Below are 23903 nucleotides of genomic sequence, written 5' to 3' on the forward strand. Positions count from 1 at the left end.
AAGGGGAATGGAGTATAAAAGCAGAGAAGTCCTGCTACAACTGTACAGTGTATTGATGAGGCTAAACCTGGAGTACTGCGTACAGTTTTGGTCTCCATATTTAAGGAAACAAATACTTGCATTGGAGGCTGTCCAGAGAAGGTTCACTAGGTTGATTCTGCAGATGAGGGGGTTGACTTATGAAGATAGGTTGAGTAGGTTGGGACTATACTCATTGGAGTTCAGAAGAATGAGAGGTGATCTTATCAAAACATATAGGATAATGAGAGGGCTCGACAACGTGGATGTAGAGAGGATATTCCCACTCATAGGGGAAACTAAAACTAGGAGGCATAGTCTCAGAATAAGGGGCTGCCCATTTAAAACTGAGATGAGGAGTAATTTCTTGTCTCAGAGGGTTGTAAATCTATGGAATTCTCTGCTCCAGAGAGCTGTGGAGGCTGGGTCATTGAATATATTTAAGGCAGAGATAGACAGATTTTTGAGCGATAAGGGAGTAAAGGGTTATGGGGAGCGGGCAGGGAAGTGGAACTGAGTCCATGATCAGATCAGCCATGATCTTATTGAATGGCGGAGCAGGTTCGAGGGGCAAAATGGCTGACTCCTGCTCCTATTTATTATGTTCTTATGTTCTGGGTGAAAGAAACAACTATTTGAGACAATTAAATTTAATTTAATTCTCGGATGTAGGGAAGCTCCAGTAGAGCTGGATCAACATGTGATTGGGATTGATTGATCCCCTTCCTCAAACCACTCAGAGGTTGAACAATGAGCTTATTTGTTGGTTAGTTTCCACCATTTCTGTTCCAATTATTTTAACCCAAATCCTGGCCATTCCAAGGCTCTTTAACATAACTCTGCAATGACTACTGTATTTATCACAGGTTCTGATGATGGCTGGAGTCCAGTGTGGCCCAGAATTGGGTTGTTTGCATCTATGCTCCACTATGGTATTAGTCTGTGGGGTCTCTGAGTCCTTCAAGAGGATTATTTAAAGCTCCAGCTCCACATTGACTTGTGTATACTCTCTCAGAACAGTTCTTAAAATAATGGAAGAATATATTTTTCTCCTGGTAATGTTCTCCTCTCCTCAGGTAGTTCCTCTTGTTGGGGGATGGTCTTTCTTACCTAATGCTTCCTATTTTGATTTTTTTAATTGGGTACCCAATTGATCATTAATTTGTTAAAATTCTAGCACTGTGTGTTTTTATCTACACCGGAAATGCCATAAATGTAATGTGTTCCTCTGACAATTGAAGCATAATCTGCCTACTGGCCAGCAATTGCTTCCTAATTCTGCTCCCATCTCCACCAATGTAGGTTGATTTGTCCATAGGCTATATATTTGCAAAACCCCACCAACTATTATTTTATGGCTTCTCTCTTCTCCAGATTAATTTTATATTGTGTCCCATAAAATGCCATCAATTGGCCCTTCCTCATCCCCTGTTATTTTTTGATGATGTAACTAGTAGAGTGGACAAGGGAGAACCAGTGGATGTAGTGTATTTGGACTTTCAAAAGGCTTTTGACAAGGTCCCACACAAGAGATTGGTGTGCAAATTTAAAGCACGTGGTATTGGGGTAATGTATTGATATGGATAGGGAACTGATTGGCAGACAGGAAGCAAAGAGTAGGAATAAACGGGTCCTTTTCAGAATGGCAGGCAATGACTAGTGGAGTACCGCAAGGTTCAGTGCTGCGACCCCAGCTATTTACAATGTACATTAATGATTTAGACAAAGGAATTGAATGTAATATCTCCAAGTTTGCAGATGACACTAAGCTGGGTGGCAGTGTGAGCTGTGAGGAGGATGCTAAGAGGCTGCAGGGTGACTTGGACAGTTTAGGTGAGTGGGCAAATGCATGGCAGATGCAATATAATGTAGATAAATGTGAGGTTATCCACTTTGGTGGCAAAAACAGGGAGGCAGACTATTATCTGAATGGTGACAGATTAGGAAAAGGGGAGATGCAATGAGACCTGGGTGTCATGGTACATCAGTCATTGAAAGTTGGCATGCAGGTACAGTAGGCGGTGAAAAAGGCAAATGGCATATTGGCCTTCATAGCGAGAGGATTTGAGTATAGGAGCAGGAAGGTCTTACTGCAGTTGTACAGGGCCTTATTGTGCATTTATAATATTGTGTAAAATTTTGGTCTGTTAATCTGAGGAAGGACATTCTTGCTTTTGAGGGAGTGGAGCGAAGGTTCTTCAGACTGATTCTAGGGATGGCAGGACTGACATATGAAGAAAGATTGGATTGACTAGGCTTATATTCACTGGAATTTAGAAGAATGAGAGGGGATCTCATAGAAACATATAAAATACTGACGGGACTTGACAGGTTAGATGCAGGAAGAATGTTCCCGATGTTCGGGAAGTCCAGAACCAGGAGTCACAGTCTAAGGATAAGGAGTAAGCCATTGAGGAACGAGATGAGGAGAAACTTCTTCACTCAGAGAATTGTGAACCTGTGTAATTCTCTACCACAGAAAGTTGTTGAGGCCAGTTCGTTAGATATATTCAAAAGGGAGTTAGATGTGACCCTTATGGCTAAAGGGATCATGGGGTATGGAGAGAAAGCAGGAATGGGGTACTGAAGTTCAGCCATGATCATATTGAATGGTGGTGCAGGATTGAAGGGCCGATTGGCCTACTCCTGCACCTATTTTCTATGTTTCTATGTTATTGTAACCGCCATTTAATTCCCTCATTTTTTGAGTATTGACTTAAATTTGCTATTCTGTCCTCCTCCAATAGAGGGCCAGTATTAATGAGCTCTGAAAATGATTAAACAAAACCTCCCCATCTGTGGCTCATTTCCGCGGGTTTCTAGGGTGTATGATATTTAGTTCAGAATTTGTTTTTACATACTTCCAATGTGAGGCTTTTTTCATCAGGAGCAAATATTGGGATAGGACAGGCATTTTTTGCCAGCCCTGCCCACATCCACATCCCGTGAATGAATTAAAAAAAGGAAAATCAGGAGGAGTTTTCCTGAAATCGCCCAGTATGCTCTCAGTCTGTGCCTGGATATTACATTTGGAAAATTGGCTGTTAAATATTTTGAACTTCTTCACAATAAATGCTTTACTGACCAGTGACTAGTGGGGTACCACACGGATCAGTGCTTGGGCCCCAGCTATTCACAATATATATATAAATGATTTGGATGAGGGAACCAAATGTAATATTTTCAAGTTTGCTGACGACACAAAACTAGGTGGGATTGTGAGTTGTGAGGAGGAAGCAAAGACGCTGCAAGGCGATTTAGATAGGTTGAGTGAGTGGGCAAACACATGGCAGATGCAGTGTAACGTGGATAAATATGAAGTTATCCACTTTGGTAGGAAAAACATAAGGACAAAGTATTATTTAAATGGTGATGGCTTGGGAAGTGTCGATGTACAGAGGGACAGGTGTCCTTGTACACCAGTCATTGAAAGCAAACATGCAGGTGCAGCAAGCAGTTAGGAAGGCAAATGGTATGTTGGCCTTCATTGCAAGAGGATTTGAGTACAGGAGCAAGGATGTCTTACTACAGTTATACAAGGCCTTGGTGAGACCGCACCTGGAGTATTGTGTGCAGTTTTGGTCTCCTTAGCTAAGAAAGGATATACTTACCATAGAGAGAGTGCAGTGAAGTTTCACCAGACTGATTCCTGGGATGGTAGGACTGTCGTATGAGGAGAGATTGGGTCGACTAGGCATGTACTAGGGGAACAAAGAAATGGCAGACCAATTGAACAAGTACTTTGGTTCGGTATTCACTAAGGAGGACACAAACAACCTTCCGGATATAAAAGGGGTCAGACGGTCTAGTAAGGAGGAGGAACTGAGGGAAATCCTCATTAGTCGGGAAATTGTGTTGGGGAAATTGATGGGATTGAAGGCCGATAAATCCCCAGGGCCTGATGGACTGCATCCCAGAGTACTTAAGGAGGTGGCCTTGGAAATAGCGGATGCATTGACAGTCATTTTCCAACAGTCCATTGACTCTGGATCAGTTCCTATCGAGTGGAGGGTAGCCAATGTAACCCCACTTTTTAAAAAAGGAGGGAGAGTGAAAACAGGGAATTATAGACCGGTCAGCCTGACATCGGTAGTGGGTAAAATGATGGAATCAATTATTAAGGATGTCATAGCAGCGCATTTGGAAAGAGGTGACATGATAGGTCCAAGTCAGCATGGATTTGTGAAAGGGAAATCATGCTTGACAAATCTTCTGGAATTTTTTGAAGATGTTTCCAGTAGAGTGGACAAGGGAGAACCAGTTGATGTGGTATATTTGGACTTTCAGAAGGCTTTCGACAAGGTCCCACACAAGAGATTAATGTGCAAAGTTAATGCACATGGGATTGGGGGTAGTATGCTGACATGGATTGAGAACTGGTTGTCAGACAGGAAGCAAAGAGTAGGAGTAAATGGATACTTTTCAGAATGGCAGGCAGTGACTAGTGGGGTACCGCAAGGTTCAGTGCTGGGGCCCCAGCTGTTTACACTGTACATTAATGATTTAGATGAGGGAATTAAATGTAGTATCTCCAAATTTGCGGATGACACTAAGTTGGGTGCAGTGTGAGCTGCGAGAATGATTCTATGAGGCTGCAGAGCGACTTGGATAGGTTAGGTGAGTGGGCAAATGTATGGCAGATGAAGTATAACGTGGATAAATGTGAGGTTATCCACTTTGGTGGTAAAAACAGAGAGACAGACTATTATCTGAATGGTGACAGATTAGGAAAAGGGGAGGTGCAACGAGACCTGGGTGTCATGGTACATCAGTCATTGAAGGTTGGCATGCAGGTAAGCAGGCGGTTAAGAAAGCAAATGGCATGTTGGCCTTCATAGCGAGGGGATTTGAGTACAGGGGCAGGGAGGTGTTGCTACAGTTGTACAGGGCCTTGGTGAGGCCACACCTGGAGTATTGTGTACAGTTTTGGTCTCCTAACCTGAGGAAGGACATTCTTGCTATTGAGGGAGTGCAGCGAAGGTTCACCAGACTGATTCCCGGGATGGCGGGACTGACCTATCAAGAAAGACTGGATCAACTGGGCTTGTATTCACTGGAGTTCAGAAGAATGAGAGGGGACCTCATAGAAATGTTTAAAATTCTGATGGGTTTAGACAGCTTAGATGCAGGAAGAATGTACCCAATGTTGGGGAAGTCCAGAACCAGGGGTCACAGTCTAAGGATAAGGGGTAAGCCATTTAGGACCGAGATGAGGAGAAACTTCTTCACCCAGAGAGTGGTGAACCTGTGGAATTCTCTACCACAGAAAGTTGTTGAGGCCAATTCACTAAATATATTCAAAAAGGAGTTAGATGAAGTCCTTACTACTAGGGGGATCAAGGGGAATGGCGAGAAAGCAGAAATGGGGTACTGAAGTTGCATGTTCAGCCATGAACTCATTGAATGGCGGTGCAGGCTGGAAGGGCCGAATGGCCTACTCCTGCACCTATTTTCTATGTTTCTATGTATTCACTAGAGTTTAGAAGAATGAGAGGGGATCTCATTGAAACATATAAAATTCTGACTGGGTTGGATAGACTGGATGTGGGGAGGATGTTTCCCCTGGCTGGGAATTCTAGAGCAAGGGGGCACACTCTCAGGATACGGAGTAGGAAATTTAGGACCGAGATGAGGAGAAATGTTTTCACTCAGAGCGTGGTGATCCTGTGGAGGCCAATTCATTGAATATATTTAAGAGGGAGATATATAGATTTCTAGAAATAAAAGGCATCAAGGGGTATGGGGAAAAAGCGGGAATATGGTATTGAGATAGAGGATCAGCGATGATCATACTGAATGGCGATGCAGACTCGAAGGGCCGAATGGCCTACTCCTGCACCTATTTTCTATGTTTCTATGTATTCACTAGAGTTTAGAAGAATGAGAGGGGATCTCATTGAAACATATAAAATTCTGACTGGGTTGGATAGACTGGATGTGGGGAGGATGTTTCCCCTGGCTGGGAATTCTAGAGCAAGGGGGCACACTCTCAGGATACGGAGTAGGAAATTTAGGACCGAGATGAGGAGAAATTTTTTCACTCAGAGGGTGGTGATCCTGTGGAGGCCAAGTCATTGAACATATTTAAGAGGGAGATATATAGATTTCTAGAAATAAAAGGCATCAAGGGGTATGGGGAAAAAGCGGGAATATGGTATTGAGATAGAGGATCAGCGATGATCATACTGAATGGCGATGCAGACTCGAAGGGCCGAAGGGCCTTCTACTGCTCCCATTTTCTATGTTTCTATGGGCCCAAGTTTCCACAGGATAAAAAACGGGCGCCCCTTCGAGCTGGGCGCCCGTTTTTCGCGACTAAAACGGCGCCAGAAAAAAAACGCGCTATTCTCGAGCGCTTTGCAGCTCCTTGTCTGTTTGGCGCGGCGCCCAGGGGGGCGGAGCCTACACTCGCGCCGATTTTGTAAGTGGGAGGGGGCGGGTAATATTTAAATTAGTTTTTTCCTGTCGGCAACGCTGCGCGTGCGCGTTGGAGCGTTCGCGCATGCTCAGTGTGAAAAAAAACATTGGCACTCGCCATTTTTGTAGTTCTTTGTAGCTGTTTAATTTTTGAACATTTTTTAATAAAATCACATTGCCATCAGCACATCAGCACTGAGGCTACCCTTCTCACTGTCTCCTTCCCCTCCCTCCCCTCCGCGGCAACAAACGGCTCTCTCCTTCCCCTCCCTCCCCTCCCCTCCGCGGCAACAAACGGCTCTCTCCTTCTTTTCCCTCCCCTCCCCTGCATGGCAACAAGCCGCTGTCTCCTTCCCCTCTCTCCATGGCAACAAGCCGCTGTCTCCTTCCCCTCCCTCCCCTCCCTCCACGGCAACAAGCCGCTGTCTCCTTCCCCTCCCTCCCCTCCCTCCACGGCAACAAGCCGCTGTCTCCTTCCCCTCCCTCCCCTCCCTCCACGGCAACAAGCCACTGTCTCCTTCTTTTCCCTCCCCTCCCTCCACGGCAACAAGCCGCTGTCTCCTTCCCCTCCCTCCCCTCCCTCCACGGCAACAAGCCGCTGTCTCCTTCCCCTCCCTCCCCTCTCTCCACGGCAACAAACCGCTTTCTCCTCCCCCCCACCCCCCCTCCCGCTCAGCGGCATGAACGGCTTTCTCCCCGCCCCCCCCTCCCGCTCAGCGGCATGAACGGCTGCAGAATTCTCCCTGGCTGAAGCACTTTCACACAGGTAGGAAGATGGTTTATTTAATCTTTTCTTTGCTTATAAATGTTTATTCAGGTTGGATTTATTTATATAATATTTGTATAAGTATAAATAAGGATTTATTATAGAATTTAATGACTTCCCTTCCCCCCCCCCACCTCGTTCTGGACGCCTAATTTGTAACCTGCGCCTGATTTTTTAATGTGTAGAACAGGTTTTTTCAGTTCTACAAAAATCTTCACTTGCTCCATTCTACTTTAGTTTGGAGTACATTTTCACTGTGGAAACTTTCAAATCAGGCGTCAGTGGCCGGACACGCCCCCTTTTGAAGAAAAAATTCTGCTCCAAAGTAGAACTGTTCTACCTGACTAGAACTGCAGAAAAAAAAATGTGGAAAATTGCGATTTCTAAGATAGTCCGTTCTCCACCAGTTGCTCCTATCAGGCGCAAATCATGTGGAAACTTGGGCCCTATGTTTCTAATAAATCCTCAAAACCAATTCAGATTTGAAATTTTCCACAGGCTTCATTTGTCAAGTCAGGTGTGAAGAATTAATTTGACAAATTTGCTATTTTTTGGTATATTGCATATTATACCCAACTTACTCATTAAAAGCCGTATCGACCTATATTAACACATAATCGATGCAGCACCCATTACCAAACTAGTGAGGGGCTCTTATCATCACTTCTGACACTGCAAAATGCTTCAGAATTTAAAAAAAATCTCTGAAATGCACAGCTTCCTGTTACAATTCGGACAATTCGCTCTCCACCTTTATGGTCAGTGTAAAGGGATATAGCTATATACACCTTGTATAAATCAAGATGCACAAAGTAATGTGGGAGGCAGTGTAGTTGGCGTAATAACAAAACCTTCATGTTGTTGTTAAGTCCAGTAAATAGTAACTCTGGACCTTTCTGACTGATGGACAGATCACACGGAGCCTGTATCTCTCAGCTTCTAAACAATCAATCATGTTTATTCTGAAATATAAACACCAACAAAAGCTTGCATTTAATAAAAATAAATGTGTCAAGGCGCTTCAGAGAGAAATAAATGGATGCCAAACCAAGAGGTGGCTTTTAAGGAGCGTCATAAGAGAGGAGAGGGTTAGGGTTGGGGTTAGGCAGGGAATTCCAAAATTACCAGAAGCATTTAGGGTTGGGATTGGGGTTAGGGTTGGGATTGGGGTTAGAGATTAGGGTTAAGGGGGAAATTCCAAAATTACCAGAAACAAGTTAAATATAAAATCTGTCTCAAATGTAATGAGTCTTCAATCATTTCTTGTAACTTTGAACATACTTCTGTGAGGAAAAGGTTATCACAGAATAATTCAGCACAGAAGGAGACCATTTAGCCCATCATGCCTGTGCTGGGTTATGCATGAATCTGGTGTTCAGACGCCTTCATTCCACCTCGCTGCCTTTAAGGCCTGAACTGAACTAACTAAAAGTGGAGATTTGTGAAGCATTTTTACCCGCATTCCATCTTTAAGCTAAAACCTTTTTCCTTTCAGTCATTCTCAGCAGGCAATCCTGAGGGAAGAAATAAAGCAAATAATATTATTGCAACCCCGAAGGGGATAACGCTGATCATTTTGGTAGATTTTATGGATGGAAATCTCTACAATAGAAAACATGAAGTGTTAAGGTGAGACATCAGTATTAATAACTTTGCACTGAATAATTAGCATATTAAGAGCATTGCTTCATTGCACAGCTCTGGTTCTACCTTGGCGTTTAGAAATCTGTATCTTTCATTTTGCAAAGGAACTGATTTAAACTAAGAACCAAAGCAAAGAGAAAATAAATTGATAAAATACTCAATTTTTGTCACACTCTTGGGTTATTTATTTAGTGAAGAATTTTGCTCCAAATAGGAAGTGAGTTCTAAGTAAGAATCATCCAGAAATCTTTGCCTTTCTTGTGTAATTTCAGGTCTGTTTACTAAAAGTAGCAAACAGCCCATGGTTGTTGCACAAGTAAAATCTACAGCGTGACTTCCATTCAGCCACAATCATCTGTCTAGTTGTGCACAGTGATGAAGAATCTGCGGTGAAAGTGTCAGCAACTGTGCATTATTACTCACGGTACGAGTTTGAAGTGTCACAGCGCGTACCAAAAGTAATAATGGACTGTCACCAACATACAATTCATTATCCTTTCTCAGGTCTGACCGGTTTTGGCCTTAAATAACATATTGGCCAAAGGTTTTCAAACACCTGCAGGAGAATATTTGTTTTGATCTCTTCGAGCACTGCTCCAGAACGCAGTACCGCCAACCCTTGTCAGAAACACAACCCATGCTCAGGCGGATCCAAAGCTTTGTTCACTGGCAGGAGATCCTTTGGAGAGATGCTGCACATTTGCCATGTGGAAGTGCATTAACTCTTCATTTCATTCATATCCCTTTCTACATTCTTACCATTTCATTGTAACTGTTAAACCCAAGATAATACTTGGTCATTTGCAGATGTTTGTGAACATTTCTGGACTTAGGCTATGCCAGCCCCAAGGCCTGTATTCCCAGACCACCAACACACAGGTCCCCAACTCCCAGGCCCCCAAACCCCAGGCCCCCAACTCCCAGGCCCCCAACCTCCCAACTCCCAGGCCCCCAACTCCCAGGCCCCCAACCCCCAGGCCTCCACCTTCCAGGACCCCAACTCCCAGCCCCCAACCCTCCAATTCCCAGGCCCCCAACTCCCAGGCCCCCAGGGCCCCAACTACCAGGCCCCCCATCCTCAGGCCCCCAACTCCCAGGCCCCCAACTCCCAGGCCAACCTACCCAGACCAAGGCTCCAAGGCCAGTATTCCAAAGGCAGCAAAAAAAGAGGGCCAGCACTTTAAAAAAACTATTTGTTTTTGGCATGTGGGCATGGCTGAAATTATTGTATCCCTAGTTGTCCTGAGGAGGGGGTGGTGGACCTTCTCCTTGAACCACTATGGTCCATGTGGTGATGTTGTTCCCACGATTGTGTTAATTAGGGAATTCAGGATTTTGACCCAATGACAATGAAGGAATGGTGATATATGTTCAAGTCAGGCTGGTGTGTGACTTGGAGGTGATGGTGTTCCCAGGCTCCTGCTGCTCTTGACCTGCTTGGTTGTAGAGGTAGCAGGGTTTGGAGGTGCTGTCAAAGTAACCTTAGCGAGTTGCTGCAGTGCAGCCTGTAGATCATACACACTGCAGCCACAGTGTGTCAGTTATGGAAAGAATCACTATTAGAAGATGGGTTCCACCTGAACTGAAGGATGATGCAGCAGTGTGGGAGCTGTACCAACTAGAGATAACATAATGGTAATAGAAAAAAGGGATATAATTAACATTAAGATAGAAACTTAATCCATATGGATTGAGATAAAGAATAAGGGATCGATCATGTTAATAGGGATATTCTACAGATCACATAATAGTGCACAGGAAATGCAGGGAGTAATATGTAAGCAAATCTATGAAATTAATGAAAGACAGAATAATAATCATGAGACATTTCAACCAATCCCAAATAAACTGGCAAGAAGAGATAGTGAATGCGGAAAAGGGAATGAAGTTTTTACAGTGTGTACAGGACTCCTTTCTTACCCAGTATGTAAAAAGCCTAACACGAGAGGAATCACTGCTGGATCCAGAATGGGAGCAGATAAGAGAGTAAGCATTGGGGAAAATCATGGCAATAGCGATCACAACACAATAAGGTTTAAGATAATGATGGAGATGGACATAAGTAAGGCAAAGACCAAATTAATAGATTGGTAAAAAAATAATTTTGAGGGGAAGAGAATGGAATTGGGGAAGCAAACTGGAAAAAATATTGACAAACAAAGAGATAGCCCAGAAGTGGGAAATATTTTAAATGGTTATCAATAGGGTTCAGGACAAATATATTACTCTAAAAAACAAGAAAAAACTAGCCAATAATGAAACACGTGGATGAATAAAGAGATAAAGGTTAAATTGAAACTAAAGAAATAGGCACACACAAAGTACAGACAATAAAGGGGAAGATGACAAAAGAAATATGAAGAAGTTTAGAAAGAAGTTAAAAAAAATCAGGAAATCAAAGTGGAACTACAAGATTAAATTATCAAGGAATATAAAAAGAAATAGTAAAGTATTCTACAGATACAAATAACAAAAGGAAAATCAGGATAGTGACTAAAGGATACACACGATAAACTGACAGGTAATCATAGAATCATAGAAAATAGGTGCAGGAGTAGGCCATTCGGCCCTTCGAGCCTGCACCACCATTCAATAAGATCATGGCCAATGACAGTGAAATGGCAGAAATATTGAATATTAACTTTGCCTCAGTATTTACCAAGAGACTAACAAGGTGGGCAATGCATTAGAAGAGATCAAAAAAGATATAAAGACATTTAAGATAGAAAGAGGGGAGATCATTGATAAACTAATCAAACTTAGAGAGGATAAAACCCCTGGTCCGGATGGATTGTATCCACGCATATTGAATAAAGTTATGGAGGCGATAGCAGATGCACTATTACATATATGTAAAAATTAATTAGAAAAGGGAATAGTGCCAGAGGTCTGGCGAACAGCGAATGTTATGCCGATATTTAAAAAGGGACATAGAACAAGCCCAGAGAACTTTAACATTGCTGGCAGGAAATATAATGAAATCCTTACTAATAAATCCATAATAGAGCAAACCAAGCACTGGGGTTCATTTCTAGAGGGATAGAATTCAAAAGCAGGTATGTTAAAGAACATTGGTTAGACCACACTTGCAAGGACTGGATTTTCGGTTGGAGGCATTTTCAGGCGATAATGGCGGCGGACGGTAAATTTTGTGCCGGGAAATGGTTTGCGTCTGCAGCCACAAAATTCAGTAGCTGGGCCCTGAATGTGGAGCGGAGCACCGAGGGAGGCGTTCCACACCTCTCTTAGGGTGCTAGGCCGGGTAAGCAACTGAAAATCATGAGCGAAAGAACCGGCTTCGTAGTGCCCTAAGAGAGGCCTCTCTGCAAAAAAAATCGACACGCAAAACTCAGAAAACATTCCCAATATTGTACTGACCCCAAATAAAGATAAATTGCAAAAACCAAAAAAATACCACACTTACCTCATTCAGTCATTCCTTCCCTCGACACTCCCGGGCGGTACTGCTCAGCGCATCCGCAAAACCAGCACCAATCTCCCGGCGGGGTGCTGGAAGCTGGCCTCCCGGGCGGAACACATTTAAAGACCCATTACTACTCCTCTGGGGCGCTAACAGAGATGAAATTAAAACGAAAATCCAGCCCTTGGAGTACTGGTCTCCACATTACTAAAAGGATATAGAATCACTGGAGAAAGTGCAAAGAAAGATTTACAAGGATGATACCAGAAATGAAAGGGTACAACTATCGGGAAAGACTGAACATGCTGGGGCTCTTTTCTCTAGAAAAAAAGTGTTCGATAGGGAAGACATGGAGAAGATGTTTCCACTTGGGGAATTCAAAACTCAGGCCATCAATATAAGGTAGTCACTAACAAATCCAATAAGGAATTCAGGAGAAACTTCTTTACCCAGAGAGTGGTGAGAATGTGGAGCTCGTAACCACAAGTTGAGGCGAATAGCATTGATGCACCGGTTGGGCCAAATGGTCTGTCTTTGTACTGTACATTCTATGTAGCAAACATTAAAAGGAGTTGCTATGCACCATACTTTGTTATCACCATTCCTATCATATTAAATTACACATAAACGTGATAAGAACATAAAAAATAGGAGCAGGAGTAAGCCATTCGTCCCTTGAGCCTACTCCACCATTCATTAAGATCATGGCTGATCTTCTACCTCAACTCAACTTTCCTGCACTATCCCCAATATTCCTTGATCCCTTAATATTCAAAAAGCTATCGATCAGTGTTTAATAGAGTGTTTAATGTTAAAATAACTGCCAGAATCACCATCTTACCTGAATCGTAGTTATCAGCACCTTCCAAGGTTATTCCCATCACTTTCTATTGTGGTATCACAGGATCTAAGGATGGGGAGACCCACCAGAGCCTAGGCAATCTTGGGAGTTGAATACAATCTTCTCCTTGTCAATAGTTTTGACATAATTTAGCAACATTTTGACTGGTCAATGATAGCCTGCGTGACGGAGATCATATTTTGTTGTCCTTCCTCATTGCACTTGACTTTTCTGTTGCCTTCACATTTTCCTCTGCATCTCTCCATCACCTGCATGGAATCTCTGTCTTGTTCTTACCTCTCTCAGTGCAGTCAGTACATCTCAGAAAGTTGTTGCTCCCACACCCTTTTTGTCACCTGTTGTGCCCAGGGCTCCATCTTTGCTCCCCACCTATTCATGATCTATACATTAACTCTTAGTGATATCATTTTTGGCAAGGTGCCATCTTATACATGTACACAAATTATACCTAAAACTACCCACCTTCTCCCACTATCATGCCTCCAATACTACCTGACTTCCACGTTGTATAGCTGAACACTGACAAATCTGGTTTGGTTTTCACCCACACCCATGTGATTCTGGCATCACTTTCATCAACCCCCCTGTTTGTTCAGGATGTCCCCTAAAAGACGATGGCCGAGAAAGTGGACCTCACTATGGCCATAAATGGGCGCAATGAGAGTGAATGGACCAATTGAAAGACGTCCAACCCAATATTGCATTGGATAATTTTTCAGGCATCCTTGGCGGGCACTTAAGTCAGGCATTAGGACCCTTACATATGTAAACTAGGAGTTAATACATGGTTTAGGACCCATCTGTGAAATTGGATGAGTGGAGCAGGAGTGGGGGAGAGCAGGAGTCAGCCGGCCCTGCTCAAGATTTCTGCCACCAAGTGGTAAGTAAAATAAATTATTAAAAGCATTCTTGTGGAGCCAGGTGTAAACTTCCAAACTGCAGAGAATCTTGATCACCTCCTTGGGACCTTCGCCAGTGAGATGAGAGGACCCTTTATAAGATGGGCGATCTGCCTGTGGAAGTGCAACAGGCCCTGGCAGCTCAACAGACGTTACTGAGTCCCAAAGCCCACTTTAGGGCCGGTTTCAAGCCTCCCGGTTGGGTGCAGTAGTGAGCCACTGGTCATTTGCCCAAAAACAGGCCTGAACCTATTTCTAGGCCTGTTTATTTGCCCAAGCTTCAGTCTTCCTGTTTGTTGTCCACCTCTTCCCTTGTAACAAGTTGTAACAAGTTATACTTGAGCTGCAATGGCTGTTGTTGAAAAAATTCTGCTAAACAGTCTAATGTAATTTCAGTGCAGGAACAGACAAATGAAATTGTAATGGTTGGACAGTAACTAAGTGCAATTATTGCTGCACACAAAACAATGAATGAATTTGTGTTCTGGACCTGGATAATTGTAGTTCAATGAGGTAAACAATTATGGATAGAAGTGATAAAAGGTTTACCCAGTTTGATAACAGAAATACGGCAACGTATCAGCATTTTCTGATGATAAACATGGTCCGTGACTGTGAACATCAGCATCAGCTCCAAGTGTAGAACCTGACCTCTTCTGTCTGTCTCAGCTCCACCATTCCTCTGTCCATCTCTTCCATTCGGACAAATACCTGCCTCCTGTGGATAATTTATAACATAAGAGAACCTAGACAGAAAATGCCATTCAGCCCATCAATCTATTTCCATCCAGTATAACCATCAACCCCCCACCCCCACTATACCCATTAAACTCCCCCACTATACCCATTAAACTCCCTCACTATACCCATCAACCCCCATCCCCCAATATACCCATCAACCCCCCCCCGCTATAACCATCAACCCCCATATACCCATCAACCCTCCTGCTATACCCATCAACCCCCCTCCCCCACTATACCCATCAATCCCCATCCCCAATATACCCATCAACCCCCCTCCCCACTATATCCACCAAACCCCCTCTCCCACAATACCCACCAAACCCCGTCTCCCACAATACCCATTAAACCCCACTCCCCCACTAAACCCATCAACTCCCCCCACCACTATTTCCATCAACCCCCCTCCCCCACTATACCCATCACACCCCCTCCCCGCTATATCCATCAACCCTCCCTCCCCCGCTATACTGATCAGCCCCTTCCCCCCCCCACCCCCCCCCCCACTATACAAATCAAACCCCCCCACCCCCTCCGCTATCACCTGATACTCCATCAATTCTTTGCTCTGGGAGGCTAATCTACTATCCTCTGGGACCAACACAGTTTCTAACCTTTGACGATGGTCAAGGCTTACTAATTTTGTGTTTCAATCCTTTTCAGACAATTCATTGCAATGCGTCATCCTTATGAAATGAAGTTAAATCACCCAATTGTTATAACAGTGGTGTCTGACTCAAACCTAAGGGTTCGATGGGAGTATATACATACACATGATGTGCAGAGCATGTTTAATGGAAGAATATCTTGCGTCAGCTGAATGCAGAGAAAAGGAAAAAGGCATTGAGGAGAGATTAATATAAGTTAAGTCCTGGTGCATGACACTGACATTAAGTCCATATCAATTGTCAATTTCGCTCAGAGGCCAAAGTAACAGGTATGAAAAATCACCCATGTGCAGCAGTGGTGCTGGTGTTGGGGACAGAGATGGTGGTTGGAACAATGCAGGCTGTTGGATGCAGACGTTTCAGGTATAGTACCAGATGGAGGAGGAGGTTATAGAGAAAGGAAGGCTCCCGCCGGGGGTACAGGCTCCCCGCTGGGGTACAGGGGGTACGGGCTCCCCGCTGGAGTACAGGGGGTATGGGCTCCCCACTGGGGTACAGGGGATACGGGCTCCTCGCGGGGATACAGGGGTACAAGCTTCTCGCTGAGGTACAGGGGATACGGGCTCCCCATGGGAGTACAGGGGATACGGGCTCCCCGCGGGGATACAGGGGGTACGGGGTCCCCGCTGGGGTACAGGGGATACGGGCTACCCGTGGGAGTACAGGGGGTACGGGCTCCCCGCAGGGATACAGGGGGTACGGGCTCCCCGCAGGGGTACAGGGGGTACGGGCTCCCCACTGGGGTACAGGGGGTACGGGCTCCCCGCTGGGGTACAGGGGGTACGGGCTCCCCGCGGGGATACAGGGGATACGGGCTCCCCGCTGGGGTACAGGGGGTATGGGCTCCCCGCTGGGGTACAGGGGATACGGGCTCCCCGCAGGTGTACAGGGGATATGGGCTCCCCGCAGGGGTACAGGGGGTATGGGCTCCCCACTGGGGTACAGCCTCTCCACTGGGGTACAGGCTCCCTGCTGGGGTACAGGGGGTATGGGCTACCCGCTGGGGTACAGGCTCCCTGTTGGGGTTCAGAGGGTACCAGCTCCCCCCTGGGGTACAGGCTCCCCCTGGGGTACGGAGGTACAGGCTCCACCCCTGGGGTATAGGCTCCCCCTGGGGTACAGGGGTTATGGGCTACCTGCTGGGGTACGGGCACCCCGTTGGGGTTCAGGGGGCACCAGCTCCCCCCTGGGGTACAGGGGTTACAGGCTCCCCCCTGGGGTACGGTGGTACAGGCTCCCCCCCTGGGGTACAGTGGGTCCGGGTTCCTCCTCTTCCTGTGGGATATTGAAGTTGCATGTTCAGCCATGAACTCATTGAATGGCGGTGCAGGCTAGAAGGGCCGAATGGCCTACTCCTGCACCTATTTTCTATGTTTCTATGGCCCAAATGGCCATTCTTGTGTCAGCTGAGACAGTGAGTGGTGACATATTTATTCTATCACAAGGGAATTATATAACAGCGTAAGATCCTGTCCTAGCCCAATATCCACAGGTACATATTTTGCAGCAGAGGCAATTGTCTAGTGGTAACGAACAGGACCCGGACTTTCTTCTTTCCCAGTTAGGGACTCCTTGCAGCCTCCCAGCAATGTCCTTTCATGGACAACAATCAGACAGAGCTCTGCATCAGACCTGGGACATTTCTGTACGGTCCAGCTTCACTTATTTTACCTTAATCGGAGAATTCAGTTCCCTTTTGACATTCTGCTATTGCAACTTTTCAGAATAAACAAGGGCGTTGCCCTTCCTCTCAGGGGAAGGAGCGGAGCGCTAATGGCGGGAATTTTCCAGCGCTCGGCGGAGCGCCGGTAATGGGGAGAGCGCTGCGAACTCTGCAATGGGGCGAGGGGCCACCAATTCTCCAACGGGGAGCGGGGTGCTGTGGCCCAGGAATGCCGGGCTGCAACATCGCGGCATGAACTCCGCGAATTCAAGGCAAATATTGCTACCGAAGTTCGGCTCCGGGGCGAAAATGGTTCGCTGCACACGACGATGACAGTAGGTTTGCGCCTTCACTACCTCCCGCGGAATTTCACGGGAGGCGGTTCCTGGCCCGGGGTCGCTAACGGGAGGTGCAAACACGCGAATTTATCCCCCTTTGTGCTTTAAAGGTTTGGGGCGACAACTGATGTTGCTTTTCGCTGGCTTTAGTTGAATTGTTAGATTAATGGAACTTGTCCAGATTCCAGTTGAAGCAATTCCAGTTTTGAAGTAGATTTGTTTGACCTGGAGAAGTTGGGATAAATCCTGCCCCGGGTGCTATCCGGATTGTGACAATCCCCAAACTTTCAGAGCGAACCCGACAGCAATGAATCGCCGGAAAAGGGAGACATTCTTGTTTCAATGAAACACGGGAGTGTCTGGTTCCCCAGTTCCCGTGCGATTCCGGACATTTGTTAACCTCATTTTTCCGTGTTTCCTCCATTAACAGCGGAATTTCATTTCTCTGCCTTTCCTGATGGAACAACACCGTCGATTTTCTTTTCAACTCCGCTCTCAATGCGGGTCTGTGTGTGTGTCTCTCTCTCTCTGTCTCCGTGTGTGTGTGTTTGTCTCTCTGTCTCCGTCTCTGAGTGTGTGTCTCTCTCTCCGTCCGTGTGTGTGTGTCTGTCTCTCTGGCTCTGTCCTTGTGTCTGTGTCTGTGTGTGTGTCTGTCTCTCTCTGTCTCTGTCTGAGTGTGTGTGCCTGTCTCTCTGTCTATGTGTCTCTCTGTCTCCGTCTGTGTGTGTGTCTCTCTGTCTCTGTCCTTGTGTCTGTGTGTGTCTGTCTCTCTGTGTGTCTGTATGTGTGTCTGTCTCTCTGTCTGAGTGTGTGTGCCTGTCTCTCTCTGTCTATGTGTCTGTCTGTCTCCGTCTGTGTGTCTGTATGTCTCCGTCTGTGTGTGTGTGTGTCTGTCTCTCTCTGTGTCTGTCTCTCTGTCTCTTTCTCTCTCTATGTGTCTCTCTGTCTCCGATTCTGATTTGTTTTCAGATTCTCCAGCAATGTTCGGATCCATCGCAAAAACGGATTTAAAACGTCCTGAGAAAAGGCCGATTGGCGAAGTCTGAGCGGAAACAGCCACAATATGGCCCTGGTCTCCTCCAAACACGCAGCGAGTGCAGAAACTACATTGAGATCCCTTCTTTATTTCTAAATCGATACTTTATTTCCTACACCCTTTTACCCCACACACCGTCGCTCCGCCTCCACTCCGCCACTGGTGGATCGATCGGCGCAATGGCGCCGCTACTTGTTAACTTGCTGCAATTTAAATTCTTGTGATGAAAATTGGCTATGAATTTAAAAGCTGACCCCGTTTCTGCCCCATTCCCTAACTAACAGGTTTTTCAGACTCCTGCGAAGTTTAACTCTTATCATAAAGTTGCAGAATATCCCCGAGCGAGCTCAAGGTTCCCACAATCTCACACCCAGCTCATCCGCCGCCTCCTGGGCTGAACATGTGCTCGGCTCAGTCACCGTCTCCATTCGCTTCTTCCGTCTCCAGTCTACTGATAAGCAAAGGTTCAGTGAATGTAGTCTGGGGCAGGAAGCTTCAACCAGAGTTACAGACCCTCAAAACACTTACATCCCAAAATGTTTTACATCATAAAGAGTTCTATTTATCAATAAACCTTTGTCGCTGGATTACAAACATGAAAGATTTTAAATCTATTTTTATAAAGTCAAGCTCTTCCTGTGAATCCGATTTAAAGGAAGTTATTCAAGTAACAAGTCCGGAGTCCGAAGTCCGAAATTCACTCGATAAATCCATACTGCCCAGATTACCTGCGCTGGGAATCCCCACAACTGCACTTTCAGCATTTTAAACATTTTTTTACGGCCAAAACCCAATTGTGGCGAATGAAGAGAGAAAGTTAATAAAGTTGAAAGTGTTTCCTACCCACGGTGTGTCAGCTCCCCAGCCTGGCTCACTGCGGCGTTCACTGCATCCACTCGCACATTTTATGCTTTTCATCCGGTGACAATTGGTTTATAAATCAGAGCTGGCCGACAATCCGGACCGGAATTCCGTTACCTGTTGGGATTGATAAAGAGTTCTTGTAATAAATAGTCATCCTGCTGCGGCTAATCTTCGCCTCACAGCAAACCCTGGGCTGATGGATTTCTGCACATTCACCGCAGCCTTTCCGCTCTGGAACAATTTTTTTTTCACTGGACGATTTTCAATCCACACAATTTTCTTTAATAAACTTTATCCTTTAATACCCCCGTTCACTGGTGATTTTTAACCTTTTAATTTAATTCTCAAAAATGTGCACCTAAACACACACTCACACACTCTCATTCACACATACGCTCATTCACACACCCACATACTCTCATTCATTCACACACACTCACTCACACACATACTCATTCATTCACACACACTCACTCACACACACACACACTCACTCTCATTCACACACTCGCATTCACACACTCACTCTCATTCACACACTCACACACAGACACTCACTTTCATTCACACACACACACACACTCATTTACACACTCACACACACCCACTCACTCATTCACACACAACCACTCTCATTCACACACTCAAATACACTCACACACTCACACAACTCACCCTCATTCACACACTCACATACACTCACACTCTCAAGCACACGCACTCACTCTCATTCACACTCTCCCTCTCATTCACACACTCATATACAATCACTCTCATTCACACACTCACTCTCATTTTCACACTAACACACACACTCACTCTCATAGACACACACACTCACTCTCATTCACACACATGCACTCACACACTCAAACACACACACTCTCACATACTCACATATATTCGCAAATACACATTCTCATTCACACATACACACACATTCAAACACTCAAATTTACACACACACATACACCAACACTGACACACTCATTTTCATTCACACACGCACACTCACACACATACACTCTCACACACACACACACTGATACACACACATACACTCACACATATACTCACACACAAATACATGTACATATACACATAGAATGGGCAGAGATCTGCCCTGTACACTAGTGGCCCTGATGGTATAGGATGGAGATACTCCTAGCACTAGTGCGCTGGAACAAGGACACGGGGCTAGGACAGTCCAGGAAGCAGCTCACCAGAGCAAGTGTTTGCTCCCTCGCCCTGCTGCAGAGCACGGCTGAAGACTTTGAGGACCCGTGATACACAAGAAGACTGATGGCAATGCACATGGAGTTCCTAAGTGCACTGGGCCACCTTCCAGTGAGCTTGTGCACAATGTCAGAGGGCATCGAGGAGTCCAGCTCCAACTTGTGTGCTGTCTCAATGCACAGTGGAGTGAGCGGTCAGTACTTTGAGCACTGCAAGGGGGCCCACAGTCATGGAGAACTCTGGTGACAGCACGGACTGTTTTGTTGGAAGCTCAGACTACTGGCACCTTGGCTCTGGGGTTCAGCTCCTCTGGCTTACAAAGCCTGAAGGAGAGTGGGTATAGGGACTTCAAGAGGCCCCAGCATGCTTGTACTCTGTTCTCACACAGAGCAGTGGGAGTGCTGAGGCTCAATCCCTGAGAGTGGCATTGGCTCCATGGAGGAGGCACCTGCTATCGTCTCAGGATGACAGCACACCTGCTCCCGCACCAGCCAGCTGGGCCAGACTGCAGCCACTGAAGCCGAGAGCCAGCTGTCTACAGTTGACTCTTTAAGCCAAAGTTCCTCGAGGTCGCCCACCACGGACATTTCAAATGCCCTCAGGGAAAGGTCAGCAGCTTCCACCTCCCAAGCTGTAGCCACTGATGAACCACCCTGTTGGTAACCAAGCACAGAGAAAAGACTTTGGATAAGGGTGACTTTTAGTTCTCGATGTTTATTATAAGCATTTCTCAAATGAAAATTGCTGAACTATGGTGGAGGAGTAAACTTTGTTTTTTGGAATACTATTTGTCTTCATAATCTTATTGCAGCACCGGTGAATTTGTACCGATTGAGGGCATTGAGATGGTGGGTGTAACGAGTAGGTGGAAAGGAAGGAATGAGTGTTGGCGCACTAGGGAAGGGAGGAAATCTTCATGAAAAACACTCTTCAATGATTTTCTGCCTGACAGCTCTGGCAGGAGGCCGCACTGCAGGACTGTCCCCTTCCTGTTGTTCCTGCTTCAGAGTTTCATCCTGTGGTGGCTGTTATGTATTTGCTTCATGGTTTCTTTGCTTAAGAATTCATAGCAACACATTGCTATGAGCAATAGTTTAACAATCACACTGCACATTACAGTTCATCCACCAAGCTCACAACCACCTGCCCCATCGTGGATCCCCTGAACCCAACTGGCTCGGGTTTTATTGAGTCTTGTGAACATCACATGACTGGCTAAGCCACTCCCAACTCAACAGCTCCACAAACCTGTGAGCATACTCATAGGTGCATATATTACAGTGGCACTTGGGATTTTACCCTTAGAAGTGCAAAATTGTTAACCATGAATCGTGACATCTGTATTACAACACGTTTCCATTGAAAGAAAGAAATTGCATTTATATAGCACCTTTCACGACCTCAGGACATTCCAAAGCATTTTAAAGTCATTGAAGTACTTTTGAAGTGCAGTCACTGTTGTAATACAGGAAATGCAGGAACTATTTTGTGCACAGCGAGCTCTTACAAACAGCAATGTGATGAATGACCAGATAAAGACGGTTATTTCGGGAAAAAGGCAAACACAGGTACTAAGTGTTAATAAAATTCACCTGTTTAAAAGACTGGATTTAGCTGGCAATCTTGAGATAATTGCTGATTACCATGAGTTAACTGTGCCTGGAGGCACTATATCAGAGGCCTGCATGTTTATCCTGCACGCACACACCTCCACTGAAGTGTGCACCAAGGGAGAGGGCTCACAGGTTCTCAGAGGCAGCACTGGAGTCCTGGTGGAGGAGGCACAGTGGAGGAGAGATGTCCTGCACCCATAGTGGGGGAAGGAACCCATAAAGCCAACTAATGTGGTGGCAGTGGGAGGAGATGGCAGAAGAGGTCACAGCCAGGGGCTTTGCCCCCAGTCACATGGTTCCAGTGCCACACAACATTTAATGATTTAACAGGAGTGGTCAAGGTAAGATCCCAGCCCACAAAACACATTTCTCAACAACTGCACCAGCATCACATCAACACATTTTATCCACCATATAAGTAGACACTGACATTCACACAACCCAGGCTATTGTATCTTTCACAGGCCTACTCGCACCTCTGAGACATCTCACTGCTCTTCAACCATGTGAGGCATCACGCCCGTACACACCTGACAATGCACTCTTTCACAATTACCACACTTTTTCTTCCAGGACAAGATAGCAGGACCTGACCGGGGAGGAGAAGCACGACTGCCTGAGATCACTTCCTTGAGGAGGCAGTGCTGGTGGTAATTGGGGGTGGATTGACCACAGTCAGAGCAGGGGGCATATCACCTAGAGGTAAGTGGCCACTCCAGCTTCCTTACATATCCACAACTATTCCTGATCCCTAATCCCCCAAACCTATCCTCACACACATCCTCCTATAGCATTCACACGCGCTGCACCCTAACACTTCTAGCTTTATCATTGCAGGCTCCCAGAGGAGGAGGAGCAGAGTGACGAAGACGGCACGGTGTCAATCGTTACCACTGTTGCAGGCACCAGCTTAGAGACCGGCGCCTGCGTAACTTAAAGTCTCTGGTAGAGGAGGGGGCATCACAGCGTGATGCAGCGGGCACAAGTGGGCAGCAGCCATGTCGGGTGGAACGGACACCACAGATGCCAAGGGGGCAAGGTCACCGAGGGGGCACGGTCACTGAAGGAGTAAGGTCGCCGAGGGGGCAAGGTCACCAAGAAGGCACGGTCACTGTGGGGATAAGATCGCTGAGGAGGCACGGTCACCCAGGGGGCAAGGTCATCCAGGGGGCAAGATCACTGAGGGGGCAAGGTCGCTGAGGGAGCAAGGTCACCCAGGGGGCAAGGTCATCCAGGGAGAAAGATCACTGAGGGGGCAAGGTCGCTGAGGGAGCAAGGTCACTGAAAGAGCACTGTCGCTGAGGGGATACGGTCACTGAGGGAGGGGGCAAAGTCACTGAGGGCACGGTCGCTGAGGGGGCAAGGTCACTGAGGGAGGGGGCAAAGTCACTGAGGGGGCACGGTCGCTGAGGGAGGGGGCATGGTCACTGAGGGAGGGGGCAAGGTCACTGAGGGGGCAAGGTCACTGAGGGGGTAAGGTCACTGGGGGAGGGGGAAAAGTCACTGAGGGGGTACGGTCGCCGAGGGGGTAAGGTCACTGAGGGGACAAGGTCACTGAGGGAGGGGGCAAGGTCACTGGGAGAGGGGGCAAAGTCACCGAGGGGGCAAGATCGCCGAGGGGACAAGGTCACTGAGGGGGCATCATCGCTGAGTGGGCACAGTCGCTGAGTGGGCACGGTCGCTGTGGGGACATGGTCGCTGAGGGGGCAAGTTCGCT

The 23903-nt window shown here is 46.3% G+C and overlaps 1 long non-coding RNA gene across 1 annotated transcript; it reads right to left on the reverse strand.

Annotated features, from left to right (window-relative positions):
• Positions 1-8138: 8138 nt before the first annotated feature.
• On the reverse strand, positions 8139-19381 carry LOC139232502 (uncharacterized). Its single transcript, XR_011588020.1, has 3 exons — positions 19317-19381; positions 14577-14745; positions 8139-8715 (listed from the first exon to the last, which is right to left on the reverse strand). It is a non-coding gene; the product is annotated as an uncharacterized lncRNA (long non-coding RNA).
• Between the last annotated feature and the right edge of the window lie 4522 nt (positions 19382-23903).

Source organism: Pristiophorus japonicus, chromosome 20, assembly GCF_044704955.1.
Source record: "Pristiophorus japonicus isolate sPriJap1 chromosome 20, sPriJap1.hap1, whole genome shotgun sequence".
NCBI lineage: Eukaryota > Metazoa > Chordata > Chondrichthyes > Pristiophoridae > Pristiophorus > Pristiophorus japonicus.